The following is a 14406-nucleotide window of genomic DNA, read 5'->3' on the forward strand; positions in this document are numbered from 1 at the left end:
GCTCATACAAGGAGGTAAGTCAGCAGTCTGTTCCAGAAAGAATGTTATTTAAACAAAGCTAAGCTTAATTGCTACTGATGCAAATAGTCCTCGTTTCTTCATTAATATGACAGTCATGGCTTTTGTTTTATTGTGGGATTTTGGGTTGGGGGGCAGCAAAGAGTAATTCATTTAGGGATATAGTGTTGCAAATCATATAATGTATATATATTTTTAATTTTAATTCTGACATTTTGCCTTAGTAGTACTAAGCACACCTTTGAGTAACAATTAATTAAGCTGCCATTTTGTATGTACAGGAAAGATAGATTTTGATCTTGAGCAATGTTAAAATAAAAAAAAAGGCAAATGAAAATAACCAATTTCATAAAGGTATTTTTAATGTTAACTGCCTACTGTTCTGTGTGGTGGTATATATTTAATGTGGAATTTTCCATTTTTTTAAACAAAATATATTGAAGGCTTGTCTTTAAGAAAAAAGTATTATTTGTGTGTCCTGATCCTGCAATGGTGCATATGATTTCACAGAGTTACTCGTGTTTAATGTGACCAAAAATGAGGCCCAAACAGCCTGTGAGCCGGAAAGGTTGTCATGGAAGTGGAGAGACTGTACTAGATACCTTTGCTTGCCAATTAATTTTAACACTCCACCCACCCATCCCCATGCCATCCCCTATAGAATACCTGATCATGTTGTGCTTGATGAGGATGTGTGTGTGAAAATGTCAATTCAATTATAATTAAAAAACAAACAAAAACAGCCCAAACAAATAGACAAAAATCCAATAAAACTAAAAAACAATAATAGGAGAAACAATATGAGGATTTTACCTTCCTGGTTTTGTTGTCCTTACACAGTAACATATTTGTGGAGAAAAATATATGCAGACTGATATTTTTATTGTAGATATCTATATTTCTTTAAATATTCTTTGTCTGGACACGACACACTCTGCCTGTTTTGCAATGCTGTACATAAGAGAAGAGGAGGGTTGTTCCTGTCTCTGCAAACTCTCATCTTTCACTTTAAAACATATGATGGGGCACAAGTATTTTGATAGTCCTTACCATGAAAATGTACATTGCGTTCAGATAGCTTAAGATGTCTCACTCCTTGAGAATTTTTTTGATAAATCAATGAAAATGATAAATGGCATGTAAAAACACAGTTTGGGCTGGCCTAATCTGGGATCTGATTTATTAACGTATTGCTGTCTAAAAGTAGAATGTCACCTCTGAACTGTGCCTTGCATGTATGCTTTCCAGATCAGAAACAAAAGCAGCAAGTCAAACTTTTAAAAACACACCACCACCACCCAAGTACATATTTTATGCCTTAACATTTCCTGTTACTGTAAACAGCATTAGTCCTTTCTCAAAAGTGCTGTTCTTTTGGATCATTTAGTGAAAGACATACGGTTTGGGCAAATTTAATTTTATTGTTATTGCTGTAGTCATGGCATTAAATTTCAGCTACATCTGTGCAGAGATCACTGTTCACATAAAGGCTTTATTAGGAGTGAAGAAATACCGGTAAGTATCCTGATACCATTCTTGCTTCTGAATGATTCAAGATACTAGTTAAGCAACATACGCCATTCAACTCTCATTAATGCATTTTTGAAAGGAAAACAAGGCTCTAAATCAAAGTCTGAATTTTCAAAAGCTTGAGTGGTGCATGCAAGCCTGTTCCTTCTACATGTGTATATTTTGGGCCACAAGTGGGAGATAGGCTTGCATGGATAGGATTATCAAAGTGGTATATTTGTACTAAAGGATGGACTAGTAGAATAATAAAATAATAATAATAGCTAGCTCTTATATAGTTCTTTTCATCAGTAGATCTCAAAGCACTTTACAAAGGAGGTAATGAAAAAAGAGACTCACAAGTGTATTAGAAAATAAACTATTCAATTCACTGCTATTCATGGCATCTTACTGTTCATGACTGATGAAAAATTGAACAGTGACCAGGTGTCCATGAAAAATATTTGAGAATTTTGTAAATTACTGCAATTTTTATATTCATTATTTGCTATTCTTTATTTTCCATTTATCATTCATTATTCCCACACTAATTAAAATTCAGAGAGAAGCAAAACCATATGGTGTGGAAGCTCAGTTGTTCATTTGCACAGTCGGTAGAAAAATCTTGAAATTCAAATGTGACCCATTTTTTCTTTTTAAAAAAATGTGATTTCCTGCCCCCCAATCAGTTCTATCCATTTGCATAATTTGCTGAATGGACTTTTCTGCTTTGCAAAAGGTTCATGAAGCCAAAATTCAACAAATTAAATGTTTGACAAATACTATTTGCCCCAGCTCTGATTATGGGAGTGACCTAAATATAGCAATGCACAGGACATTTTCAGAACTGTGTGGGGCCAAAGGTGACTAACTGAATGAGCACATGGAAACCAGTTATGGTTTTGTCAAGTGCAAGCCAGGAGGCACAGATAACCTCTAATCAACCTTCCATGGGGCTCAAGTATGTACTTGTGCAAGAGAGAGAGAAAAAGACAGAAGTTTTAGTGGGAGTTTTAGGGGCAAGAAACCTCCTCTCGCTCACTAACATCATGGCCTTATTTGTGTCTGCTTGTCCTTGGTATATATGGAAACCTCCCTCTTGTGTTCTGCTGTGAATATCTACAATGTTGATCCTGGCTGCAATTGTCTCATAACCCTTGCTTCTGACTAACATGCAGTACATGGTCCTACAACAGCTTAGGCTCCAGTACTTCACTGAGGAAAAGTTTTACCTCTTTCTCCTGGTTTAAGATCTACACCTGGGAGAGGGACCATGTCCCATGTGGTCTGAAACTGAGTAATAATTGGAGATATACCAATCTTCTAGAACTGGAAGGGACCTTGAAAGATCATCAAGTCCAGCCCCCTGCCTTCACTAGCAGGACCAAATTTTTGCCCCAGATCCTTTAGTGGCCTCCTCAAGGATTGAACTCACAACCCTGGGTTTAGCAGGCCAATGCTCAACTATATCTTGGTTAGTGCCTGAGGGAAACCTAACTAACTTCTTTCCTGGCCTGCTGCTCTTCATTCACATTTGCTGCTTGGTGTAAGTGCAGCATCAACCAAGTATTGAATGCAGTCCACTAAGTCTTGCAGACTAGTGGGGGAGAAGTTCACACTGGCCTTTATCCCTTCTTTAAAAAAAGAAAATAATTTACAAGAGTCTACAGCTATGAATCTAACATTGTGTACAAAAATAAAATAATTTATTTAAAAAATAGTGGTCCTGATTCTCCTGACTTACAGCAATGAAACTCCATTGACTTCAGTAGAACTACTCCAGATTCCCTCTGGTATTAATGGAAGGGAAAGCTGGCCCTTTATTCTTTGGAGAAAATGTATATAATCACATGCATACAGATTGTAATGCAATGTATAAGCCTAATGGAAAGTGCATGTTCTGTGTTCAACCTGTATTTCATATTTCCTGACTTTTGAGTGCTTCATTATGAAACCTTAATGTCTCTTACTACATTCACAGGCAGGACCATAGCTTTTAAAATACAGCCCCGAGCAGAGCTAACATGGGGTCCTGTGAAGAGTACCAGAGAGAATCAGGCCAGCACAATCTCTATCCAGGGCTGATACACAAAAAGGGTGAGCTATCTGCATTGTCCTCTATCACACCGGCCCTATATCCTGGATAGGTGTGGAGGTGGGGTAGACTCATGACCCTGCCTCCTCCTTGTCCCTTCCCACCCTCTTTTAGACATGCTGTTCTTGTGGGGGATGGGGAGCAATTCTAGCACCCCTTAAAGTGCTAGGATTGCTATTGTCAGTGGGATTGGGGCAGCCATACCATGTATAAGGGCAGTTTCTGGTAGCTGTGCAGAGACCTCTCGTGCTCCAGGGATATAAATCTATATAGCATCATATATGTGTATATGACGTATTTTGTGTGCCATTTATGCACAAAGCAATGACATCTATGGAATGGGCCAAAGTCTAGTATTTTCCACTAGCTAAAGTATGTGATTTCAAACAGGAATTTCCTGAAAATAGCTTTGTACTTTCATCTTTCCAAATGGGAATATTATATTGAAAAATAGTTGTATGAACGTCAGGTATTCTCATGAAATAATGAAGTATTGTTTCTATTAAGCAGAACAAAATATCATACATACAATATCAGTTCAAGAAAAAAAACCTGAGCCAATAAGTCAGATTATAGGAAAGTAACTAAAGGGAATATAAACCAGAAGTATAAAAAGTTTTAGGGTTTAAAGCAATTAACTGCACAGTGATTTTATTTTCCAGGGACAACACTTACTTATAGTCATATTTATTTTTCAATGTTGTTCAGATCGGGGCTGGTTAGTGCCTTTCTCCCATTCTTCTAGGTAATGGGAGGATATTGTGCAAAGCACTGGCTGGGAAATTCTTAGTTGTCCAGGAAGAGTGAAACACAATGTATCACATCTCTCCTTCCTCCACCAGCAGGGTATATAAATCTGTGCATGTTTAATTTTGCCCAGTGACACTAAGGCAAAGTACTGCTGGTACAAAAAGTACCATGCATAAATCCTAGATGCCTAATATCCTTGTGGTATGCTGGAAGGTCAGACTAGATGATCAGAATGGCCATATCTGGCTGGAAAATCCATAAAGCAGCCACGGAAAAAAAGTTTTCAGGAAAATGGACTTTCTTCTTTTCCATCAATATTTGTCATATTTTTTTGTCAGGGAAAAGGTTGGTTAAAAAACTCCACAAACAAACAAATAAAAACCAACACACCCAACTCCCCTGAAAACCAACCATTTTTGGTAAAAAACAACCCTATTTGGTGTTTTTTTTTTCCCCCCAAACACAAACTCAAAATGTCATTCAAAAGCCATTTCCTGTGGAGATTTTAATTTCATCAAAAAGGCCATTTTCTCGTGAAAAAAAATTGATTGAAAATTTTAAACCAGGTCTCATTTCTTAATTCTCAGCCAAAAAGACCCAGGGCTACAGCAACTTAATGTACGTAGCTGAAAAGGATGTAGAGATTGGTAGATCTTGCTGGTATCTCCTAATTTTGTGCAATTCCTTATCCTGACATTTGTTGCAGATATGCATGAAGGAACTTCTCTAGGGGAGATGAGCAGCTTCTCAGGGGAAAGAAAATTCTGTTTGATGTCTAGCTTCTTCCCTCCCTCCTTCCCTCCCTGTGTTTTTGGCCCTATCTCTCTGTCCCTGCACCCACACATGCAATCATGCAAAAAAGTGATGATGCCCCTAGCCTGACTCATCTTAGGCAGCAAATATACTAAAATTGGAATGATACAGAGAAGATTAGCATGGCCCCTGCATAAGGATAACATCCAAATTGGTGGGTGGGATAGCTCAATGGTTTGAATATTAGCCTCCTAAACTCAGGGTTATGAGTTCAATCCTTGAGGGGGCCCTTTAGGGATCTGGGACAAAAATCTGTCTGGGGATTGGTCCTGCTTTGAGCAGGGAGTTAAACTAGATGACGTCCTGAGGGCTCTTCCAATCCTGATATTCTATGATCTAACAAAATCAGGCACCAAACCTATCAGCATTGCTTACAGGAACAAGAATGCTCCCATACAACATGTCTCAGGTAGTGAGGAAATTTTTATTTGTTTTTTTTCCCTAAATAACCAGACACCATTAAAACCATGGACTCAAACTGTTATAAAAGAGCTTTTTCTAAAATAAAATGTAGTAATAAAAAGTACAGTACCATAACACTATTTTTCCTACTTTCACAGCTATAGCTTCATTATATCTTTCCTCATTTCTTCAGTGTTTATATTCTTCCTTTACATCTTCCATCCTATGTTCCTCTTCTTTTAGATAAAATCCTGCTACATGATCTTGACTAGTTCCTTCCCTCCAACTGTCTCCTTCACCCCATCTTCATTCTGTAGAAATGACCCTGAGCATGGTCCCTACTCACCCCCTTTAACTAAATCTAAAGGTCTCTCTCTGCCCTCCATCCTTCTTAATCTTTGTGCTGTCTTTAACCCTACTTACCACTTGCTGTTCCGCAAATGAGGAGCACAGAGAACTCAGACAAAGCTCTTCACAGCTATAAAATAAGCTAATGGGAATTGTAACCTATGAAAACAGTATAAATGAACTCAAGGTGCTCTGCATTGACTTATAGAGTAGGCTTTGGAGTATGGTGATCAAAAAGTTAAATGTTTGAATAAATTGTCAGTTCTGAAAATATGTGTAATAAAGAACTCACAAAATCCATTACACAATTTCCTTGGACTAAGAAGGCTGAGTACTGCTATATGCTTTTTGAATGGAAAAATAAAAAGCTTTCTATGGTCTTTATATCCTACTGATTGGAGTTTGAAATATAATAAACATGTTTTAAAGCTTCATCATGAAGCCATACATAGATAAGAATGATGGTTAGACTGATGAAGGCAGTTATTCCTAAACTCTGTTCAGACAATCCCTCACTTACAAAAGTGATCATGTTTTCTCAGAGTAGTTTGAGATGATTATCACATTTAATATATAACTGAACTGTTTTTAAAAATGCTTGTCTTTAATTGATGTTAAAGATTAAATCACTATAAAATTAAGAAGCCTAATCTTATGCACCTCACCCTACTTTGTAGTGAGTAAAGAATGTATAGTAGTGTTGGTGTGCACATTGGATTATTATTCTGCTCAGAGTTACTCTGAAAACATCTTTTGTTTGTTTTTTAGCACCCACTTTCTGGTAAGGATGGATACATACAATAAATCTTATTTTAATAACTTGCTACAAGCACTGTACATTTTACATGATCATCATGCTCACAGTACCATAAGCATCATTCTTTAAATAACTAATTGCATGTTTCAATGTCCCTGAAACAAACAATGCTATGTTTTTAGACTACATAACAAGACTAATATAGAATCTAGTGAACTCTTAGGGCAAAATTCTGTCCTGTGGTTGAACAGAAGAGTGTGTTAAAAACTGTTAGAATTATATTTCTACAAAGTCATAAAATGAATAGTATTTAAAAACAAATACAAGGAGAGAAGGTGATGGGAATCTTTACCTTTCACCGGGCTCTTTCCACAGTACTCAAGAGAGTGTGAGGAAGCATATCTAGCTAATGTTCTTGTGCACACACAAGTGAGCACAATCATTAACTTGGGGACTGTGTCCATTGACTTCAGGGTTACACAACTGTAAATGAAAGAAGAATTTAGCTGCAGTTTTACTACTTCAGAGGCAAATTAATTGGCTTTATTAGAGTTGTGTGACTCATAGCTGAACTGTTAACTGCAGTGGTGAAGCCCCAATACATTCACATCCAAAATACAAGTTTATCCTACTGGATCCATATTAGGCTTATCCTCAGCTGAATTTTCATTTTATATTCCAAATTTGTCTGATTGTCTCAATGAGGTTTGATAGAACGGCAGCTTACATCTGTGGATGCTTTGCTATTGCCTCATGCTGAAGCCATCAGCTATAATCAACTCAAAAGAGCATGAGTCACTGTCATAGTACAGCTGCAGCACAGGATTTGTGGATCACAGACTTGCTTAAATCAATGAAGAGAGGAAGGACAGAAATAAGTCAAGAGCCTAATATACAGAAAAATAAGGGGTGTTTTTCTCTTTTAATTTTAAATCCATTATAAACTGGAATTGTTCTTTTTACAAAATTCCAGGTAACAGATAATTATTAGTCATTCCAAATAACTCAAGGGGGCTGTGATTTGAAAGTGCTATCCTGAATCCACCCACCCTCAATTGATTTACATGGGATCTGATGACCAGTTTTAAAGGCTCTTGAGTCCACCTGTGGTTAGTTTCCACCAATCAGCTCCAGCTAGGGCTCTAATATTTTATCCCATAGTCCCCAATTTTTTGTTTTTTACCACTAAAAATAGTTTGCTTTTTTCACTTCTTCTGGCCTGGAGAGTTAAGCGCATCTGTAGGGTCACTAACACCAGCCACCAATGAATACACTAACAGAGACAACATGACTTAGAAACACCTAACTCAAAAGAATAACAAACTTGTGTTTGGTAGTTTTCCCAGCCATCTCATTGGGAATGTACCACTAAGTGATGAGGTATAAACCCATAATTCAGAAGTAGTCACATGTTCACTCACAAGGTTAATGATAGTCTCTACCAACAAGTTCTGCTGCCTTCTTCAGAGGAAACCCTGACTGTAAATAAATACACCTTAAAGGTAAGAGTGCCCAGTGTTTACTTTGTAATATCATGGTAGGATATCTGTAATGTGTATCCTGTGATTTGAGTGTTCTCTCCTTATCAGGTTTCCTATAAAGTTTTAATACAGGTTTTAAAGAAAATTAGGATACTCTTTTGTATTATTCCTTTATTAATTGGACTTTATTTTCCAGTGGCTGATTGCTCTGTCACAGTCATTTTTTAAAGAAATATATGAAACAGGAGTATTTTGTTTGGCTGTTTCTATGAACAGTGGCTGTAAATCTATATCTAGGAAGAGGGAAAAGGTCAGTAGGAAGGAAAGGTGATAATGCCTTTTACATGTAAGTATTGGGCCTACAACTAGGAAAAGTACTCATAATTTTTTGGGACAAATCTAACTCATTTTATATTTGTGAACTTCTGCAAACAGGCTTTGATATTTTCCAATGTGTGGGGAGCTCTATGCACTTTCCAAAATGGTGGTAGAGCTCTATTGCAATATTAACACCTAGTTGAAATATACCTGAGTCAGTCAGAACTGTTTCTGAGTCTACATTTTCAATATGCCTCAGCACAAGGGTGGTTTCATTATAGTTTTATCAAGGTATAAAACAAGTCCCCCTCTTTCAAATAATTAAGTACATTCTTAAATTTACACCTGTGAGTAAACCTAAGCATGTACCTTATTGTTTGCAGGATTGGAGCCTAGGGATCCAAGTGTAAGGTCCCATTAGGGATAAAAAAGAACGTTTGTTTGTTTTGTTTTTCAGAGTATGTGTTCAAGAGGGGGAGGGGGATATGTTTTATGTGGAGCAGTGATGGGCAGGCTGTATAAAGAATAAACTTTTTAAAAAAAATAGTATTTCAAGTCAATCTAAAAAGGAAATCATTTTGTGAAATTTCATAGAAGTCAGTAAAGATCATTTTTGTCCGACAAAACCAGGAAGTCAATAAATCAACAGAGGGGATGACTTTTGTAACCAAAAGGTCCTGTTCTTGCATTCCTTGGCTGCTCCCATTTACTTTGGTTAGCATTTGGGATATAAAAGGTAGCAGAGAGAACTCCAAGGTAGCTGCTTAATGTAATCTGGCATGTTTGTTACTTTCAGGGTGGAGATATTTACTACAGCCATAATATTAGTATATAGTGTTTTCATCTTGATCTGTGAACTAGAAACAAATAGTTCATTTTAGCCATTATTTAAAAACAGTCAATAGATTCTTAAATAAAATAGGAAGGGAGATGTGGAGTAGAAGCAAGTATCTTTAGCCCCGATTCTGCAACTGTGCAGCCCACTGTGTGAGTGTAGGAGGCATCTTGTATAAAATCCCCAGGCACAAAGAGCTGCCCATGTGAATCCAATTACAGTATCAAGGACACTATCAAGTTAATGCACTGGATTTTGTAAATGTATTCGAAAATGTCTTCCAAAACAGCTTAACCTAGTGAAATACTTAGCTCTGGAATAGCTCTGGTGTGTTTTCTTAGTGTTCCTTATTAGCTGCTTGGTTTAAGTGGGGATAGGGATGAGTAAATTCCTTTGTCATTCTTGTTGACTGTAGTCTTATAACATTGACTGTGCTATGAACTGATTTTGTGAATGATTGGAAGCAAAACCTCAGGACCTGAAAAAAATTAGTCTTTTAGGGTTCCAAAGATCATTGACAAGAAAATTTTTCCCCAGCTAATATCTGTATATGGTACAAAACTGCATGGGAATAGGGAAAAAATACATATTCAGAGAATGTACCCAGGAGGAATAGAGTGAGTAAAATCCCAGATATCTCTATGTACAGACTTGTGTAACTGGTTAGATTGTCAGCTCTTTTTCAAGTGGTACCTTCAGTGATTTCTAGTAGGCTGTTTAGAGGCACTTCCCCTCTTTTTCTTTCATTTGTTGTGGCTATACATAGGGCCAATGCTCTTCTACATAGGAACAATCCATATCAGAGAGTGGAAAAATCAGAGTTTTCCACACTGTTTCCTGATCACTATCAGGTGCATTAGATTTGCTGCCCACCCTGAAGAAGTGTCACTCCCTCAAACCTCCAAGATCCACCTGCACTGTCAGCCACCTACCATTCCTTATTTCTAATGGACAGCATGGCTCCTGAAGGAACAATGCTGCCGGAGTGTCCCTCCAACCAATTTCCTCCTCAGCAACCTTATGGAGGAGACAGGCTCCACAGTGTGCACTGAAATTTTATGCTTGGGCATTGGAAATCTGAAGATCAGCCAACCATTCCTGACTGAGACTTTCCTCTACCAAGCACAGACAATACAGGGCTTTTGAGGATGGGATGGGATGTGATGGTAGCAAAATAGCCAAGAGACAGCATTCCTACACCCTTCCCCCCATTTGTCAAGGTTGAATCCCCAAGCTGAGGCTCTCTCCAAAGGTACATGTGAAATGGAGCGTAATGGCCATTGAATGAATGTCTATAATTATCAGAGGATGTAAAAGAATATTTAGGAAGATCAATAATGTTAATTTTCCAGAAAAAATCACATGTAAGCCTTCAAATTAATACTACAAATCTTTTCTGTTTTGGTTGTTTTTTGTTTTGTTCCTTGGTCAGATATTTCTAAAGTAGCTGCCACTTTGCCAAGTCTTGTTAAGGGCAAAAGATCAGTCCATCCTACTACTTCAACTGATTAGTTAACAGTAGGGTTGCTCCTGATGGTGCCACAATCATATTTCAAGAAGCAGAAAGGCATAACCCCCACCCCCAAACTTTCCAGGTATACTCAGGAATATTGCCCTGCCACTGCTATGCTTTACCAGCTCTTTGAGAACACAGAGATTTCTAGGGTCTGAGCCTGTAGCTCTTACTCACTTGAATAGACCTGTGAAGTAAGGGAACTACTCCCATTAGACAGGGCTTCAGGATTAGGCTTTAGGTCTCTTGGATTAAATCCACCCCTAAGAGGGAAAATAATTATTGATTAAACTGTCTTGATGGTGAAAGCACAAATTGAAGCTAAAGAGGGACAAGACATTACTAAAGTTTAGGAGACAAGTCTTTTTATTCAGAGGGCAACTATTGTGGAAAACAGACAGAAGGCAGTGGACATATTCAGAGAAGGTTTTGATGAGAGCTTTGAGGCAAGGTTCAAAAACCACCAGAGAGGGGGATGAATCCCCAGCTTCTTCCCTGGGTTAGTCTGCTGGCTATTTTTAAATCTTTCCCAATCCAGTTCAGAGAAATCTCAGAAAACACTGATTCTCTTTGGGCTTCAGAGATTTTAGTATGTGATGCTGTGCGTTAGTCTACCGATTTTAAAAGACAATATTTTATCTAGTTATAGTACTATTGAACACGTTGGCACTTTCCCTACGCTACCCTATTTAGGTAGAGAGGGAACTCTCTATCAATACTCAGAAAATAAACACTTTATTCACCTCAAAATTCACCTCTGCTATGAGGTATACTGAAAGGTGGCATGGTTAAGTAGATGGTTCAGTTGTGATTAATGCTACCAACTGTGTACACAGCTAATCTAGGTTAAAACATGTCATATTGTTATCTTGTGTCCTTCCCCTGCCTAACTGTGGTGTTTTGTTTTTCCGCCTACCTCTTACATCTTTCATTAAGTCCCTTACTGTATAAGTTACTCAGCACCTTATACTGAAGTCATTTGACTTAATGGAGTCCCTGTGGGCATGGACTCACTTTCAGGATTGGGGTCTTTGACTGTCAGCAATTTGAGGCTGGGACTGGCACTGACTAACTCAATGGAGTTTCTACCTGATTAAGGCTTCTAGGTGTTACTGTGGTATAAATATAAATACTTTTCCTTAATCCACAATGGTTGTATTTCATGTGCTATTATGTGGCAACTGTAGATAAATATTGACTTTTGTAAATTATTGTGTGGAAATAAACTATAGGCCCTTAATAGAATGTGATTTGGGATTTTTGTAGTAGCTGCAGCTTTTAACCCCTCTAATTCAACAGTGCCAGTCTACTATCTGGCAGCAATGTCTCTAAATGCATTTTACTTTTTCACTAAATTTAGACTGGCATCAAACAATTATGTGAGTTACTGAGTCTGACATCCAATTAACACTGTCTTTAAAGGTTTAATGAGAAGTGATAAATTTCTATCCTTTCTTTGGCATGTTTTAATTAGCTGTAATTAGGAGTGGATTGACCTGAAAAGATTGTTGTCCCATGGATTCACAATACATTTGTATAATTTATGTAGGCAGAGACAAAAATAAGCTTTTATGGATTGAAAGATCCAAAGGTTATTTAAATAACAATATCTGTCTCATAATAACCTTCTGTAAAGCTCAGGTAACCAGAACATTGAACATTAATATTTTACTGTACTGCAGGTGGTGCTTCATAAATTATATTTATTTTTAGTCTGAAGAATAGGTAAGCATCATAATCTTCATCTGTTGCTAGAGTATGAGACATTGACTCGACATTTATCTGTAGTGGGATTCTAAATTTCAGGCAGAGAGTTTATGTATGTGTTTTTGAAATATTTATTAGTATATTTAACATGGAATAAAAAAGTAAAGTTAAAAAACCAAATGAAAATATAGCTTTCACTAAGATTAAAACATAGGTACAAACAGCTTTCTTTTTAAAGGCATGCTGCAAAAGTAAACTGGAATCCAACTTTTCAGTGACTGAGATCTTTCTTACTCCATTGAAAGATGGGTTTGTGGTGTTGTTTATTACTGGTAAAGGAGGTATTATTTTAATGATGAGAGAAATTTCTACAAGACTGATGCAGACTTACATTATCTAATGCAGGCAGCTTCTAAAGAGTGGACTTAACTATTAAGAGACATTTGCATCTAATAAAAACAGCTAACTTTTTTCACAATGGTGTCTAATTCTGTTCCTGTTTTAGTCAATGGGCATTTACCCATTGAGTTTTCAATCTGAGTAGAAACAGGATACACTTAAGCTACATTATAAAGATTTAAAAGAAAAATACTAAAAATGAAATCCCCATAAATATTATAAAGCTCTCTGATATAAAATTGTCAACTGCCCTTCATATTAAAAAACGGTTTTATAAATTTCGGATCTCTGCTTGTAAACCTCGAAATGAAGTCTGGGTTACTTGTGTGATCTAATTTTGTAAACTCTGAGTAGAACACTTGCTGACTTCAAAGTATCTTATGAGGGGAGTATTTGCAGATTCCAGGTGGAAATCACTAGCAGCCCAGTCCTATGAGGTACAAAGTCCCCTTAACTTCTGAAGCTAATAGGCACTGAGGACACTCAGTACCCTTGTAGGAAGTGTTCAGTGATGTGCAGTGCTGGGCTCTCAATTCCCTCCAAAAGAACTATATTTACGATTCCATAATACATTTGTCTTCTAGGAACAAGAGGAGTTCCTGCCTGCATCTTAGCCTGCACAAGCATTTTACCTTTGAGATATTAAGTGCTCTGATCCACCTTTGCTATCAGAGGTATTTTTTTCTACTTTACATTCCATCTTAGTGGGCAGTGTTAGGGATGTCAAACAACTGTAGCCAAGAGATGTAAAACAGAAATGCCTGAAAGGAATGAGTGTATGGGGTAAGGAGAAGCAGAGCTGAAAATGAAAGGCAGATGGAGGCAACATTCTGAACATCAAGAAGTCAAATGGGAAAGAGAAAATGCAAATAAAAAAGAGAAGGAATATGTACCAAGAGAGAATACAGGAAAAGGAAGGTAGCTAATATACATATGGCTGTAACTATTGTTTGTTTCAGGAGACAAAGGATTGGAATTAAATTACATCAGTTATGTGATCTCCTTGTGACTGTCACAGATTAAATCTGTCATGTCCAGAGTTAAAAGGTTTGTGAGGACAGAAGCTCTTTGGCTCCTTATATAAGTGAGGTAGGAGAGTTGTGGAAATGTTCCTATCTTCTTCAGGATAACTTGTATATACTGGTTTCCAGCTCCTCCATTAGTAAAAAGGCAAAACCAAGACTTCCCTACCTTGCGGCATGTATTATTTGCAAATTCTGCAGAGGAGTTCCATGAAGTGCTCACATCTGTGCTATCTGGAGTTTATTCATACTCTACACTCATGATCTGCATTAAATGTGTTTTGTTACTGTAGATGAGTGTAACAGGGTGAAAATGTGGCAACACAAGGTTATTCAATGGGGCAAGTGAGCCATCCTAAGGTAGAAGTGGGCTCAGAATAGGTGCTCAGGGCTGAGGTGGACAAAAAGGATATCTATTCATTTTTGAGCCTTACTATGA

At 37.3% G+C, this 14406-nt stretch overlaps 1 long non-coding RNA gene and 1 other non-coding gene across 2 annotated transcripts in view; one reads left to right on the top strand and one right to left on the bottom strand.

Annotated features, from left to right (window-relative positions):
- The first annotated feature begins 5251 nt into the window (after positions 1-5251).
- Positions 5252-5361, top strand: LOC123372086. Its single transcript, XR_006580086.1, has one exon. It is a non-coding gene; the product is annotated as a U6 spliceosomal RNA (small nuclear RNA).
- Positions 5362-7053: 1692 nt separating this feature from the next.
- The window catches only part of LOC123370611, a 29738-nt gene continuing 22385 nt past the window's right edge, over positions 7054-14406 (bottom strand). The window contains exon 4 of the long non-coding RNA XR_006579480.1: positions 7054-7175. This is a non-coding gene — a long non-coding RNA (uncharacterized LOC123370611). The remainder of the gene's footprint in view (positions 7176-14406) is intronic.

Source organism: Mauremys mutica, chromosome 5 (genome assembly GCF_020497125.1).
Source record: "Mauremys mutica isolate MM-2020 ecotype Southern chromosome 5, ASM2049712v1, whole genome shotgun sequence".
Taxonomy (NCBI): domain Eukaryota; kingdom Metazoa; phylum Chordata; order Testudines; family Geoemydidae; genus Mauremys; species Mauremys mutica.